At 41.1% G+C, this 14,393-nt stretch overlaps 1 protein-coding gene across 2 annotated transcripts in view; it reads left to right on the top strand.

The window, feature by feature from the left end:
• The window catches only part of poc1bl (POC1 centriolar protein homolog B (Chlamydomonas), like), a 160,093-nt gene that overhangs the window by 114,634 nt on the left and 31,066 nt on the right, over positions 1–14,393 (top strand). Inside the window, exon 1 of one of the 2 annotated variants that reach the window (XM_073054239.1) lies at positions 4,434–4,630. The exons of the other annotated variant lie outside the window; for it this stretch is intronic. The gene's annotated coding sequence lies outside the window, so the exon portion shown is untranslated. Of the gene's footprint in view, positions 1–4,433; positions 4,631–14,393 lie in introns of those variants that run through there. 2 annotated transcript variants of the gene reach the window in all.

Below are 14,393 nucleotides of genomic sequence, written 5' to 3'. Positions count from 1 at the left end.
GCACAATATGGAAACTTATTTGATTTCAATGTTGAAATGCTTCAGAAAACATTATAATTATTTCTCCTGGACTTATGCAAAAAAAAAGATCTCCAATTCTGAACTCGGCCTTTTCTCCTTGGAGCAACGGAGGATGAGAGGTGACCTGATAGAGGTGTATAAGATGATGAGAGGCATTGATCATGTGGATAGTCAGAGGCTTTTTCCCAGGGCTGAAATGGTTGCTACTAGAGGACACAGGTTTAAGATGCTGGGGAGTAGGTACAGAGATGTCAGGGGTAAGTTTTTTACTCAGAGAGTGGTGAGTGCATGGAATGGGTTGCCAGCAACGGTGGTGGAGGCGGATACGATAGGGTCTTTTAAGAGACTTTTGGATAGGTACACGGAGCTTAGAAAAATAAAGGGCTATGGGTAAGCCTAGTAATTTCTAAGATAGGGACATGTTCAGTACAACTTTGTGGACCGAAGGGCCTGTATTGTGCTGTAGGATTTTTATGTTTCTATCTGACAAAATTCTCACCAATGGTAAAAGCATTGTGCTTTGTGATCAAAGCAATCAACTTATTGTGATTGTCTTTACACCTTGTTAATGAACATAGCTAAACAAAGTTGAACAGGGAACTGAAAGCACTTGAATTATAAAGGTGAATCATCAAAATGCAGGGAACCAACCAAAAATATCATCCATTACCCTTGCTGGATCTGCTAAGCTCCTCCAGCAGTTTGCTTTTTGAAATTATCATCTATTACTGGTATCCAAGATAAGCTGCAATATGTTTCAGTTAATATTTTGGCTATAATTACTAGAAATCCAGTAGTTACATAATTTTAGTTTATTCAAGCCAATGATCAATTTTGTAGGATTGGAGTGAGTGAAACCAAATTGTAGCATCAGTTTCATTTTAAGATGGGAGCTAGTTGTAGAACAGCTGCAAAACATTTCTGGTCTTTTTATAGTGGAACCAACAGATGGTCATGAGAAGTGGAAGAGATTTTAATATATTACTTGAATACGTTGTGATAGATAATCACTGTCCAGGGCCAGGAGACTTTTTCTTTGCTAAACTGAGCTTTCTGAGCACAGCAGCTGACACTTATAAAGATCAAAGTGTTTTTGAGTAAGTTAAACTTGCAACCAATAATTTTTATTCAGTGGTTTGTAAACGGAGCCCGTCTTCAGTTCTTAATATAAATGGCAAGCAACAATCAGTTTGAAGTTTAAAAAAAGGCAGCTTTGCAAACAAGCACTTGCTGGCCCCACAGAATGCGGGTTTATTGCTCAAAGGGTGCAGTGTACATTAATCGGGCTTGTTTCAAACTAGATAATGCTGGCTAAGCTTGCCGGCCAGATTGATATTATCATTTAGCATATCACATAGCTGATCTGTTTTTGAAGGTTTGGGTGCCTAAAGTCAGCTTCACTGAATTAATTGTGGGCATCTAAGTTCTCTGTCTCTAGAAGCGTTCAGACCATCTGTATTAAAAGGTATCTGAAATGTAAAATATCACATATGTGTGAAGTCACCTGAGTGGCTGAGAACCAGTATAAATGAAGAAAGCAGTTCAAGCTTATTAGGAATGGTCCATGGACATCAAGAAGAATGACAGAAACACAGGCTGAACTAGAATCCATTCTTCTGCTTTTGATTTCCATGACAGATGACTGCTTCATCTGCGTCTCATGAGTATGTCTTTTTAGCTCAGATGGATTGTACCTCTGTTTTGGAAATACTTTGTGGTTTGTAATTTGAAAATCTTTTATAAGAAAGAAATCCTCTGTGAGTTTTAAATGTGTTTTAAGGATTTTGTCTGGATTTAAATGTGTATCACTGAAAATAAATGAACTATGTTTAAACTACTTTGTTAGCTGGAAGTATATCCTCCTTGGTTGGAAGAATGACCCACTGCTCAGATAGTGGTTATTTGCAGTTAAACTTGCCATGGAGGATGAACAGAGAAGTGAACAAGTTTTGAAGAGCGTGCAGTTACTGTATAACCAACCTTTATTGAAGGTACCAGTAGCTATCTGTATCTGATACGGCTTAAGATCCTCTTTTGAGTTTAGAACTTCATGGTCAGTATACCCAATACCATCACATCATTCAAGATCAACTGCAATCCTGTCCATAGAAACAGAAATTTCAAGATAATTATCTCAAAGGTTTTATCTGGGTGGTGTTATGAAAATAACAGAGGATGGATATGAGTTGCTATTACTCCAGCTGTTGTTGTTCGCTTCAGTTGTTTGCATGATTTGTATTTTTTCCTTTCTCTTGTGCATTGGATGTCGGTCTTTATTCTCTTCTTTAATTTGGTTCCCGGGGGTTTCTTGCTTTGTGGCTGCCTTTAAGCAAACAAATCTCAATATTGTATAATTTTTACATTCTAAGATAATCAATATACTTTGAATTTTTTGAAGTGTTGATCAATATGGTATGTGGTGGTAACCTAGGACAGAGAAGGGGAATATGGCTTGATCACTATTGTAGGAAAAAAAGTTTTAAATCAACTGAGTTTTTATCTTAAATAAAGTATCACAATTTTCCAGAAAAAAAACATAATGGTTCAGTAATCTTTAAACTTGCTGATTCCTCTCACATCTTTAACTCCAACCTAAATTATCTCTGATGCCTTACATATTTCATCGTTTCATTATATTAGCCTTTTAGAGATCTGATAATTTACTAACCTGTGTTGCAATATTTCCTTGGGTGTCAGTTTAAATCCAGTCTGCATATTCAAATAAGGTGATCAGAATCTATTAATAGTTTTTAAAACACACAGGGCACTGCTTTTGCAAATAAACCATTCTAATAGAAATCCAGCATTCCCACCCCTCCATTGGCACCACAAATTTCTCTCATACATTATTTAAATGTTGTTTTTTCCAAATGGTCTCAAAACATAATTGTCTGATATTGCAATGAACTGTGCAGATAAATAAAAGTTGAGATAATGATATGTATTCAACTCCAGGATAAAGGCAGTTTGAACACCTTTTGGGAGCCACTGACATATTTTCCAGATATAAAGTTCATTTATATTATTTCTCAGTGGACAATAGACAATAACATATGACACACACCGGTTATAATTCTAGATAAGGCTCGTTTCATTTTACCTACAGTACTTTTACAAGGAAAATGTTAGTTGCCCAGCGACTCCCTGGCGTGGGCCATGAAACAGAGGGGTCTGAAGTGTTGGTTTGAGTTGCCACGATACAGATTGAGACGTCAGTTTGCCTAAACCGCTTCATGTTCATGACATGCTTCCGGAATTTGGGGGAAATACCGGGAAAATAAAGCAGATTATAAAACATTCTACCAAAGTCTATTAACGCCATGATACAAATTTAAAAGTAACTTGAGTGTCTGCGATTGAATATTGGAGGCAATAACATGGTATGATTGGGGGAGGGGGTTGCTGGGGTGACCGGTTTCCATGTTGAAATACAATAGGGACCGGGGTAATGACCACAAATGGGGGAAGCCGATGGTTATTGCCCCTTGCCTGACCTGCTCCAGAAACTTCTCCGAACCCCATATCTTCTGATGCACGTCATTAACATCGCTACTGGTAGGGTCGAAAAAAAAACTATCAGCTGAATGAACTCACCGGGTTAGGCACTACTTGTGGGAGGAAATGGACAATCAACGTTTCGGGGCGAGACTCTTGATTTGGACCAGACGCAGGGACTTGATTCGAAATCTTGATAGTCCATTTCCCTCCCCAGATGCTGCCCGACCGGCTGAGTTCCTCGAGCAACTTTTTTTTTTGCTCCAGTTTGCAGCACCTGCAGCCAAGTCAGGGATCGGGCTGCCCAGCTAGGGCAACACACACAACGCTGTCGGATTCCCCGGGTCTACCGTCCGCTGATGCTGCCCGACCTGCTGAGTTCCTTTAGTGTTTTATGTGTTGCTTCAGATTCCAGCATTTGCGGTCTCCTGTGAATCCGATCAGTGACCAGATCAGCATCCGCACCTAGCCAGCCCATGAAGCTTTTACAACATCGCTGAGTGGAGAAACACACTCGGGCAGATAATCCCATCCACGCACTAGTGATTTAAATCCCCCGTCTAACACAATCGCTTAGGGACTGAAACCTCCCACAGCACTTTCTGATGACAACTCAGATGGCCAACAAACATCCTTTACTCCTCACTCAGGATCATTCCTGTTTAATAAAAACTTATAAAGGCTATGGAAGAAAAGATAAAGGGTAAAGTTAAAAGCGAGAAAGTGAACTAGGGAGTTTGGCGGGAGAGGATTAGGAGATTTATTTAGTCAACAAAAAGATGCAGATGTACAACCCCACGAGGGAGGCGATGATAACTGGGGAGCATCATATTCGCCCGCTTCCACCAGTCGCCTGTCCCACAATGCGCTGTGCTGCTGCTCGGGCTCCGAGTGTGAGGGACGGGGACTTCCTGGCATAGGCAGAGTACACAGCAGAACGGATCCGGAGCCTCCCATTTATAACTACCAGTTGCGTCTGGGCCGAAAGATACCGCTGTTGACAGGCAGCAAGAGCGGAGGCCACCGCCCTCCCGCTGCACTCTCCCTGCTCTGCTCCAGTCAGCCGGAGCCGCTTGGACCTTTGGCCGGAATGGGGTGGCTCGGCGCGGCCGCGGTGAGTGTGACCTGCAGCTATCATCCCCGCCCCCTTCTCTCTCTCGCACACGCACTCTCGACCTCCCGTAACTTTCTCCCCTGCGGCAGTCATACTTTAAGAAAAGTTTGCAAGTTGCTGGAGCCCAGGCCGCGTTTGCAACGCGTAGTTGATGAACCCCTTTCACGGTGGTTCGGCGCTGCTCTTTCACAGCCAGTACCCGTTCCTGGCCGTCGTGGGGCCGAAGGCGTGGCAGGTTCCGCCGGACAGCCTCTCGAAGCAAGTTTGAGTTGCATTGCCCTGCCGACGGCACGCGGCGAACGGGTTAACGGGCGCTGGGCGCCTGTGCTTCCGACTGGTCCTTTGCGCTCTTCTCCCGTTTATGCTCCTGGTGTTGGGGGGGTCTGGACTCGAGTCCGTACAGGTCTTCGCCCTCAATAGAGTGTTTTCAGGGTTGACAGTCACACTGCAAGGGCTTGGAAAAACTACTGCCAGCAATTCGATGTCATTTTTGAGGGAGTTGTAGTTCCTCAAAGGGTAGATAATGTTTTGGTTCTGTTGCAGCAATTATTCTGGGAAGAGTGAGGATTTGGAATTACAACTGAAGATTTCTCAGCTAAGTTCTGTGATTCCTTCTGGGTCCGAATTAACCGCGGCCCTCGTACGCATACGCCTATATAGTTCTACCAACTCGTTGGAAAGTTTGTTCCGCGTGTTATAGAATGAAAACGAAACATTCTGTTCTAGGTTTTGCATATTTCTCGATTTTTTTTCCAATCACAAATTAATTACAGAGTCCCTAAAAGCGAATTGTTAAAGTGTTGAAGAATTGAGCTGATACCCCGGATAGTGGGTCAACATTGAATTCTACATATTATTGCAGACTCGGCAACCAGTGGAAGTTTAGAGTTAATAAACCACATTGCTGGTTTTGTGCTCTTGTTCCTTACTTCATTTTTGGTATAAAATTGTTCGTAGTCTGCCTTTTTATAATTACTTTGCACCCGTTATCAGTAAATCAACAACAAACGAGAAAATCTGCAGATGCTGGAAATCGAGCAACACCCTCAAAATTCTGGAGGGACTCAGCAGGCCAGGCAGCATCTATGGATGAAAGTACAGTCGATGTTTTGTGCATCCTCTCCGTAAAACCACTGGATTGAAGGTTATTTGTCCTTGCCTTTTAAATCCGGCTCCCCCTCTCCCCCTTTCTAAACAAAAACAGGAAGTGCTAGAAGCTTCAGGAAAGAGAAGTGCTGTTACTGGTCCTGGTCACCAACCCTTTCTCAGAATTGGGAAAGAAGAAAAAAATGTTAGTTTTAAGTAGTAGAATAGTCGTTTTTTTCCTCCAGCATTTTCAAGTTTTGTTATTCAAGCTTTTTCTGATGTTGGATTCTTCTTGGAGTTCGGTGGCAGAGAGCTAAGTGATCTCGGTTCCCTGGAATTCAACATCACCTTTTAATTTGAGAGAAAGGGACCAAAGTATTTAATACTTTAAAAGTTACTTAAATAATATCAGTTATTTCATTATATTAGGAATTTCATTTTGACAATTTGACAGTCAACTAAATTGGTAATATTAACTTATCTGGCTGTCAAAACTATAATTTTACCTTGTAGTTGGGCTGATTCTGCCCACTGATATAAAATGAATTATGATTGCAGTGCTTGATGGCTGCACATCTAATGCAGTGGGGTTTCTGCTTACAAGGCTCTCCTGCATAGAGACCTACTGAGAAGAATTGGGATGAGTTCAGGCACATAAATCACATCTGGAATATTGAGTTCAGTTTTGGACATCCTACTATAGAAAATATGCTGTTAAGCTGAAAAGAGTACAGGGGAGATTGGTGAGGATATTGCTGGGATTGAAATATAAATATATGTGTGAGATTGAGCAGGTTGGGACCTTTTTCATTGTAGCATAAGAGTTAGGAGGTGTGAATATCATAAGCAGGGTGAATGCACGCAGTCTTGTTCTGCAAGCTCGGGGAATCAGGAGTTGGAGAGGATAGGTTTAAGGTGAGAGGGCAGAGATTTAATCGGAACCTGAGGGACAACTTTCACCAAAGGGTGGTTCATGTATGGAATGGGCTGCCAGTAGGAGTGGTTGAGGCAGGCACATTAACAACATTTCAAGGGTGCACAGATTGGGAAGGTTTAGAGGGATATGACAATTGGGCCTAACTTGGATGACATGGACAGGTTGGGTTAAAGGGCTGTATGACTTTATAACAGTATGACTATAAATCAATAGTGAACATTTGCGTACCATGTTCGTCAGCAAGTTATGGAACACTCAGGCATTTTGATCAGGATTTAAGGTCAAAGGCAGAACTAACACATACAGACAAGAGAAAATCTGGAGATGGTGGAAATCTGAGCAAAACACACAAAATGCTGGAGGAACTCAGCAGGCCAGGCAGCATCAATGGAAAAAGGACACAGTTGATGTTTTGGGCCGAGACACTTCGCAGGACTGGAGAAAAAAAAACTGAGGAGCAGATTTGAAATGGGGGGGGCAGAGAGAAACACTGGGCGATAGGTGAAACTTGGAGGAGGGATGAAGCAAAGAGCTAGAAAGTTGATTGGTGAAAGAGACAGAAGGCCATGGAAGAAAGAAAAAATGATGGGGAGTGAAGGAGGTACCAGAGGGAGGTGATGGGTGGGCAAGGAGACAACATGAGAGAGGGAAAAGGGGATGTGAAATAGTGAAGGGGGGAGGCATTACTGAAAGTTTGAGAAGTCGATGTTCATGCCATCAGGTTGGAGGCTACCCAAACGGAATATAAGGTTCCTCCAACCTAAGTGTGGGCTGATCATGACAGTGGAGGAGGACATGGATGGACATATAGGAATGGGAAGTGGAATTAGAATGGGTGGCCATAGAGAGATCATGCTTGTTCTGGGGGGCGGAGTGCAGATGCTCGACAAAGCGGTTATAATAACACACAGTATGCTTTCATGTGTTTGGAACCAATGAATATGTTTTAAGTCAATATCACAGATACATAATAAGGCACTGTAGCAGCCAATTAGTGTTTTGTAGTGTTTGTTACACACCAATGCATGATTTTCTTTTTATTAGTTGAAGGATGACTGTTATATGGATACCTACTTAATTGAATCGTGTAGGAACTTTCCTGTTGATATAACAAGCTTATAATGTTTCAGCCAAAAGATGGTATATCTGAGAATGTCACATTTGTTCATGTCACACTGTACCATCAGCTGAGAATATACAGTTGGGATCTGAAATAAGATTTTTTTCATTGGTGGCTGACTCTTGAGATAATAGTTCAACTACTGAGTCAAGTTGATTTAATCATAAATATTTAATATTTGCTTTTAATTTTTCATTAAATACATACACTCAGCATCCACTTTATTTGGTACTTAATAAAGTGGCCACAGGGTGTGTGTTTGTGGTCTTCTGCTGCTGTAGCCCATCCACTTCAAGGTTCGACATGTGTGTTCGGAGATTCTGTTCTGCACGCAACTGTTATAACACATGGTTATTTGAGTTGCTGACACCTTCCTGTCTACTCGAGTTGGTCTGGCCATTCTCCTCTGATCTCTCTCATTAAGAAGGTGTTTTTTTCCCACAGAACTGCCACTCACTGGATGATTTTTGGTTTTAGCACCATCTTCTGTAAACTCTTGAGACTGTTGTGTCAGGAGATCAGATGCTTGTGCCAACAATCATTCCACGGTCAGCGTCACTTGGATCACATTTCTTCCCCATTCTGATGTTTCATCTGAACAACAACTGAACTTCCTGATCATGCCTGGGTGCTTTTATGCAGTGAGTTTCAGCCACATGATAGGCTGATTAGATGTTTGCATTAACGAGCAGGTGTACAGATGTACCTAATACGATGCGACTGGGACTGTTAAAATCGGTTAAAATTAAGTACTGTTGGGATTATTCAAATATGTCAACTTCTGCTGGCTAATGCAGCTTTCCACACAGTTGTGTCCAGTGGTTTCTTCAAATTCTTCAGTGAATATTAATGTCAGTCGGGTGGTGGGGTGGAGATACGTCTCTACCAAAGGAAGTGTAAGGGGCACTTTTCCTCCGCTAGCCTGCAGGTCACCCTTGGGCAAAGTGTAGCATCTGCTTAGCACCCTGCTCCCCCCCCACCCCCGATCAGGGTCACATGAAGCCATGGGAGCACGTGCTGGATCGTCGTATAAGTGGCTGGTGTACATCGGAAGGACTAGTTATATGTCCGCTGATACAGGCGGACAGTTTCTGAAGAGTATTGTTAATGGCTGGGGTCACCCGTCTTGTAAAAGTACTGCCCAGAAGAAGGCACTGGCAAACCACTTCTGTAGAAAAAATTGCCAAGAATGGTCATGGATAGAAAAAAGAAAAAGAACTACAGCGTGAAGGGGGTCTTCCCCACAGGAAGAGCAGATGAAAGACAGATGGAAGACCGTGACTGCCCACCTCATACGGCACATGATGATGATACCTTTCAAATATTTAATGGCCTGTGTAAGCTCTATTCTTGTAATGCAAAATGCTCTTGAGGAAAGTATCCTGACTTAACTGCTTACAAGAATTAATAACATGCAGGAAATCGCCAACTGGAACAGACAGCCAGAAAACTCATCACTTGTGCTTTCCATCCACACAGGGGTGGTGAACCAATGGCACGTGTGCCCAGGATGATGCAGGCATAAAAAATTGTTACCACCTTTGATTCTTTATGCCCCCCTGCATAATGAAAAGATACATTATGAATGTCTTCACTGCCAAATGAAGCAGTGAATGATTTGTTTTTATTACCTAAGAGCAGTGAGATGCTTTCACAGGAAATATCTCATGCTTGTTTGACCCTAGCTAGACAGTTTTGAGAAGAGTTGTTGTTGAAGAATACATTTTGAAATCCTCCCAGACCTGATGTTCACATCACTATTTGGAGAGTAAATGGTTGGGCCAGTTGGTCTTGGTTTTGATCTGTTGATATTTTTCCTCCTTTTGATTGTGAGTAAACACTGGATATTCGGTCGTAATGACCATAAGTACTGTTTTGTAGTTTAGCACCTCTATGAGTATTCTTTTCACAATAAACATACTTCATCCATGTTAGTAAAACAATGTTATTTAAGTTTATTTGTGAAAATTTTTTAAATTGTCTTTATCCTTTTCAGTTTGTTCAGAATGGCAGATGCAAAGAAATAAAATCCTTCAAATGATGGGAGAAGCAGCAGAGGCTATCAAGGATGATAAATTGAAAGATTTAGCATAATTTAAAAAGGATGATAAAGCATTATGCAAAGTATGTTCCTAAATAGTGGGGGTACAGGCCTTACTCCATAAAGCGGCATTGTGAAACTGTCCATACATGGTTTTGTGATAAAAATGAACAAGAACGAAAAGAACACAGTTCTCAAGAAATCACCAAAATAAATACATTCAAATATTTTGACTTATTTCATGTAGTTCCAACGTAGTTGCTGCTAGCTTTGAGGTTGCAAAGATTATTGCTTAACATGGAATACCACTCAGTGATGGAGGAAATGTTAAAGAATTATGGCTGGAATGTGCTTCTTACCTTTATGATAGTTTTCTAGAAAAGGAAAAGATTATTCCACATGAAGGATTTGCAGTGAAACAAAACACAGTAAAAAGTAGAATATTAATGATGGAAGCAAACATAGCAGAACAACTAAAACTTTAATGTGAATTTTTTTCCATTTACCTTGATGATGTACATCATCAACTAGACACGCCATTGTTGCTGGATTTTTTCCATTTACCTTGATGATGTTACATCATCAACTAGACACGCCATTGTTGCTGGATTTTGTAAGGCTGATGAAATCTACAAAGAACTAGTTAAATGGGCAACATTAACTGACTACACCACAGGGTTAAGGTAATTGTCTGGTTGACAAGATAACCTTTCAAAAATAGTTTCCATGACAACTGATGTCACACCCAGCATGACTGGCAGGTTTCATCAATCTGTTTGCATCAATGATAATCTTTGTTCAAAATTCCTATGTCACATGAGATTTTTTTTTAGAAGGTTATCGGTGCGAGTTCTCAAAAAGGTTTGCCACAGCTGACCTAGAACAATGCAGTCTTGCATCTGAAAGCTAGTCGTTAAGAAAATCTATATTTTCTTGGGCACCACCTTGGAATTGAGGTTAACTTGTTTCCACTTTGATTTTCCAAGTTCTGAGGTGACAAATAAGGCCATTGTGGGAACTACAACCACAGATGGGGCAAACATTTAGTGTATGAAGTGGGTGCTGCTTCTACCTTCTTCACCAAGTTTCTGTGAGTTATAGTGAATGAGCTTGAAGACTCAGTGCCAATCTGAGTACTTTAGTTGACTGTGAGTGGTCACAAGCTGGTGATTACCACATCAGTAGGGGTGTTGTTTCTTTGAAGAGAGTTTGAGAATGTTCTTTGAACTTTTTCTCTGATCAGCTGGTAATTAATTGAAATTCAGAAGGTTAGTGCCAGCCACGTGACTGATGCACCCTGTTGAACAGAGCTGTGTAATTAGAACTCCAGTGATTGGGATTTTGGTCTGGGAGAGGATGTTAATGTTCATTTGCTTAATGTTCCAGTGGATTTTGAAGATTTTGCTTGCCTCTCTATTCCCTTGACGTGTCCGGTGTAGTGTGCAGGAAAGCAAGGATCACTGCTGCCTTGTGTACAATGGGTTTTGTTTTATACTTTAAGGGTTTAGGCTTCTTCAGCAAAACTGGCATTTCGTGCCAATGGTGATGGTGAGGTTTGAGGTCTTAATCCTCAAACATGTGTTTCCATCATTGGCCAAAGACTTTGAAGATGGTTGTGTTGTTGCAGGACTCTTGAGTTAGTTACTGCCTGTTATGCCACTGGCATGTAGGGCAACAATGAAGGTCCTCCATCTCTCTCTGCATTATGGCCATATACGTTGCACACAGATACAGAAGGATTTTTCATTGCTGTTTCCATAACAGATTTTGTTTGACTAGTCAGGGCTATTAGCCTTGAGCTGAACACCTGAACCTGGAGGACCGGTGGACCACTTTTAGTCTGGTCTCTTTCCTTTTAACCTGTTTGGCATGGGTGACTATGAGCCAAAGCATAAAGCCCTGACTCCAGCCAACATAGCTCTCCGGGTCACTGAGATATGCAAGCCTCCAAGCCCTATGACAAGATTGTGGTCCTCTTGGAGGCAGAGCTATTGAGTGAATGCTTTTATTGGATGGGTAGTTTTAGTATTTCATATCAAGCTTTGATAGTGTAAATGGTTTATTGACATTGTTGCTCTTTTGGCCCATTGTTAACATTATGAGATGCAGCATAGCAGCAGGAATACTAATGCTGTAACAATGTTACTTTTTTTCAAAACTGTAGTCCCAATTTCACAATTTTGTTTCTGCATTTTTACTGAAATGGTGAAGGTGATTGGAGGGCCAGCAATATTTTAACAGATATTTGCAAAACGGGTTAGAAATTAGTTTCCCCACAATGGAAGAACTGGCGAATTATTGGGGCAGATCTGTAAAATCCCTGAGCAACTCAAAGCTGAATGACTTGCTAGTGTTTAAAAAGGTTTCTGAGGGAGTTAGGATACTTAAAATGTGAAGAAAGGATAAGAAAACTGAATCTGTTTTCATTACCAAAGAAAACACTTGAGCAGGATGTGCAATTAAAAAATGTCCAGTTGGCATTGAAGAAAAAAGATGAAAGTTATGCATAAAGACCTTAATGGTTTTACAATAGTTTGGTACAAAATTAAGTTCCCTTTCCTCTTGTTTTGGAGTCAGCTGGACTTGATGGTTGTGAATTGAAGCTGATCTTCAGGATGGCTAGAGCTGGGGAGGTGCTCCAATGCTATAAGCCTTATATGCACAGTAGAGAACGTTTGAGCAATCACCACATCCTGTTTGAATGTGAGGAAACTCTCTTTTATCTCTTTGCTGCCTGTGTCTACATCACAGGATCATTAACATTTCAGAATTGCTCAGATATTAACAAAAGAGCCTCTTTCCTCAAAATAAAACTATTTGCTTTCTCATCATTCGGATTTCACTGAATAGCCATGGAGAAGAATCAAACAGTTTTATGTATATGGTTGTACACCTTTCTGCTTTGAGATATTTTTAATTCTCTTGATTAGTGCTCACAGGTTGAATTTTATTGAAAAATGCAGTATAGCACGACTGGTTTCAAAGTGATTCCGTTGCAAGTTGCACACTGAACTTTAAACCCCTTATCACCGTGTGTTTTCTCTTAAGGTTGATGCAAGGTGAGGCAGAAATATTGCGTGTTTCAGGCTGATGTCACACCATATAGGACTAAACTAAATATTAACTATTCATGCCATGTTCTCTAATTTGCCATTTATGATTCTGTTTGAATAGTAGGTACTATGTAAACATTGATATGAGCAGTTTTGTAATGTCTTTAGTATTAGCAGCCATTTACACACCAAAATGTACTAAGATTAGCAGTAACTGGCACAAGGATTCATATTTATAAATTAGAAAATGCTAGAGACAGTCAGCAATCAGTATCTGTGGGAAGAGGAACAGTTAATATCTCAGTTTGAAGATTCTTTATGTTCTGTTCTGGTGAAAGGTCTTCAGCCTGAAATATTAATTCATTTTTCACGGATGCTGCCTGATCTGCTGAGTGTTTCCAGTACTTCCTGCTTTTAGTTCAGCTTTCCAGGGTCTGCAGTCATTTAATTTTCATCCACGTTTATATAAAGATGGCTGTAAAGAGTTGTTCTCTGCAACGATTGTTTGGCTACAACTAGAGAGTCAAAACTTGAGGATGACACGTGAGTGTTTTTTTTCTTGCTAACAGTAGCAGGAGCCACATTGACGCTGTTAACATATAGTGTCAATGGGTGCGCAGTGTCACTTGAGCCCACTGCCCTGGAACTGTCTGAAATGTGACTGCCTGGAGAAAATTATCTCCAGGCTATCATGTGTCTGTCACATGTGAGAACATGCAATCCATGATCGAAACCAAGTCTCAGTGTGGATTGGCATGAAACAATTTTAAGTCATCACCCCAACATTTTACTCAACCCTGCCTGCTGCAGTGTTGCACCTCCGCCTCCAATAATGGGAACTAATGCACTGGACAAATGTAAATCTATTTAACCTGGATCACCTATATCATAGTCTCTTGTGTCTCTATGTACTGTCGCCTCTATCACCTCGACTCCAGAATCATGGTCACCTCAACTTCAGCCACTGAGGTGCAGTACAGTGATGATGCCTGCATACTCATGTTCAGAGGCCAAGCTCTGTTCACAGAGGCACACAAGAGAATTAGCATTATGCTTAATATTGGCAAACTGGTGATTGAAAGGTGATTGAAAGCCAACTATACTTGTAGTACAACACCATGCTGTGATGAAAGTCTGCGAAGAAATCCAAAAATCTGGACAAACTTGCCTTCTCAGAGAGCCATCTTTCAGTGAAGGCAGATGTTGGTGATGAAATGGGCAATGTACTGGTATCAGAGACAAACTACTGTTGGCATCCTCTGCGTGGCTCGCGTCCCAACATTGAGGTTTTAATTACACTTAGTTGGCCCCGTTGGGCAGGCGACATTAATTGCTTCTTTGACACCAGACTCCCAAGACAGATACTCTTTGGTAAGTTCTGGCATGTAAAGAGATTGCCAGGCAGACTGAGAGAAAAAAGATAGAAAGACCTTCTATCCTCTTTAGGAGAAAGAATGTAACATCTCCACTGACTAATGGACGTTTCCGGCCTATCTCCATCAATGGAAAATCTGATGGCACTGAGA

The sequence above is a fragment of the Hemitrygon akajei genome, chromosome 8, assembly GCF_048418815.1.
Source record: "Hemitrygon akajei chromosome 8, sHemAka1.3, whole genome shotgun sequence".
In the NCBI taxonomy this organism is placed as follows: Eukaryota; Metazoa; Chordata; class Chondrichthyes; order Myliobatiformes; family Dasyatidae; genus Hemitrygon; species Hemitrygon akajei.
Note: the sequence above shows the minus strand (reverse complement) of the source record. Positions and strands in the feature narration are given on the sequence as shown.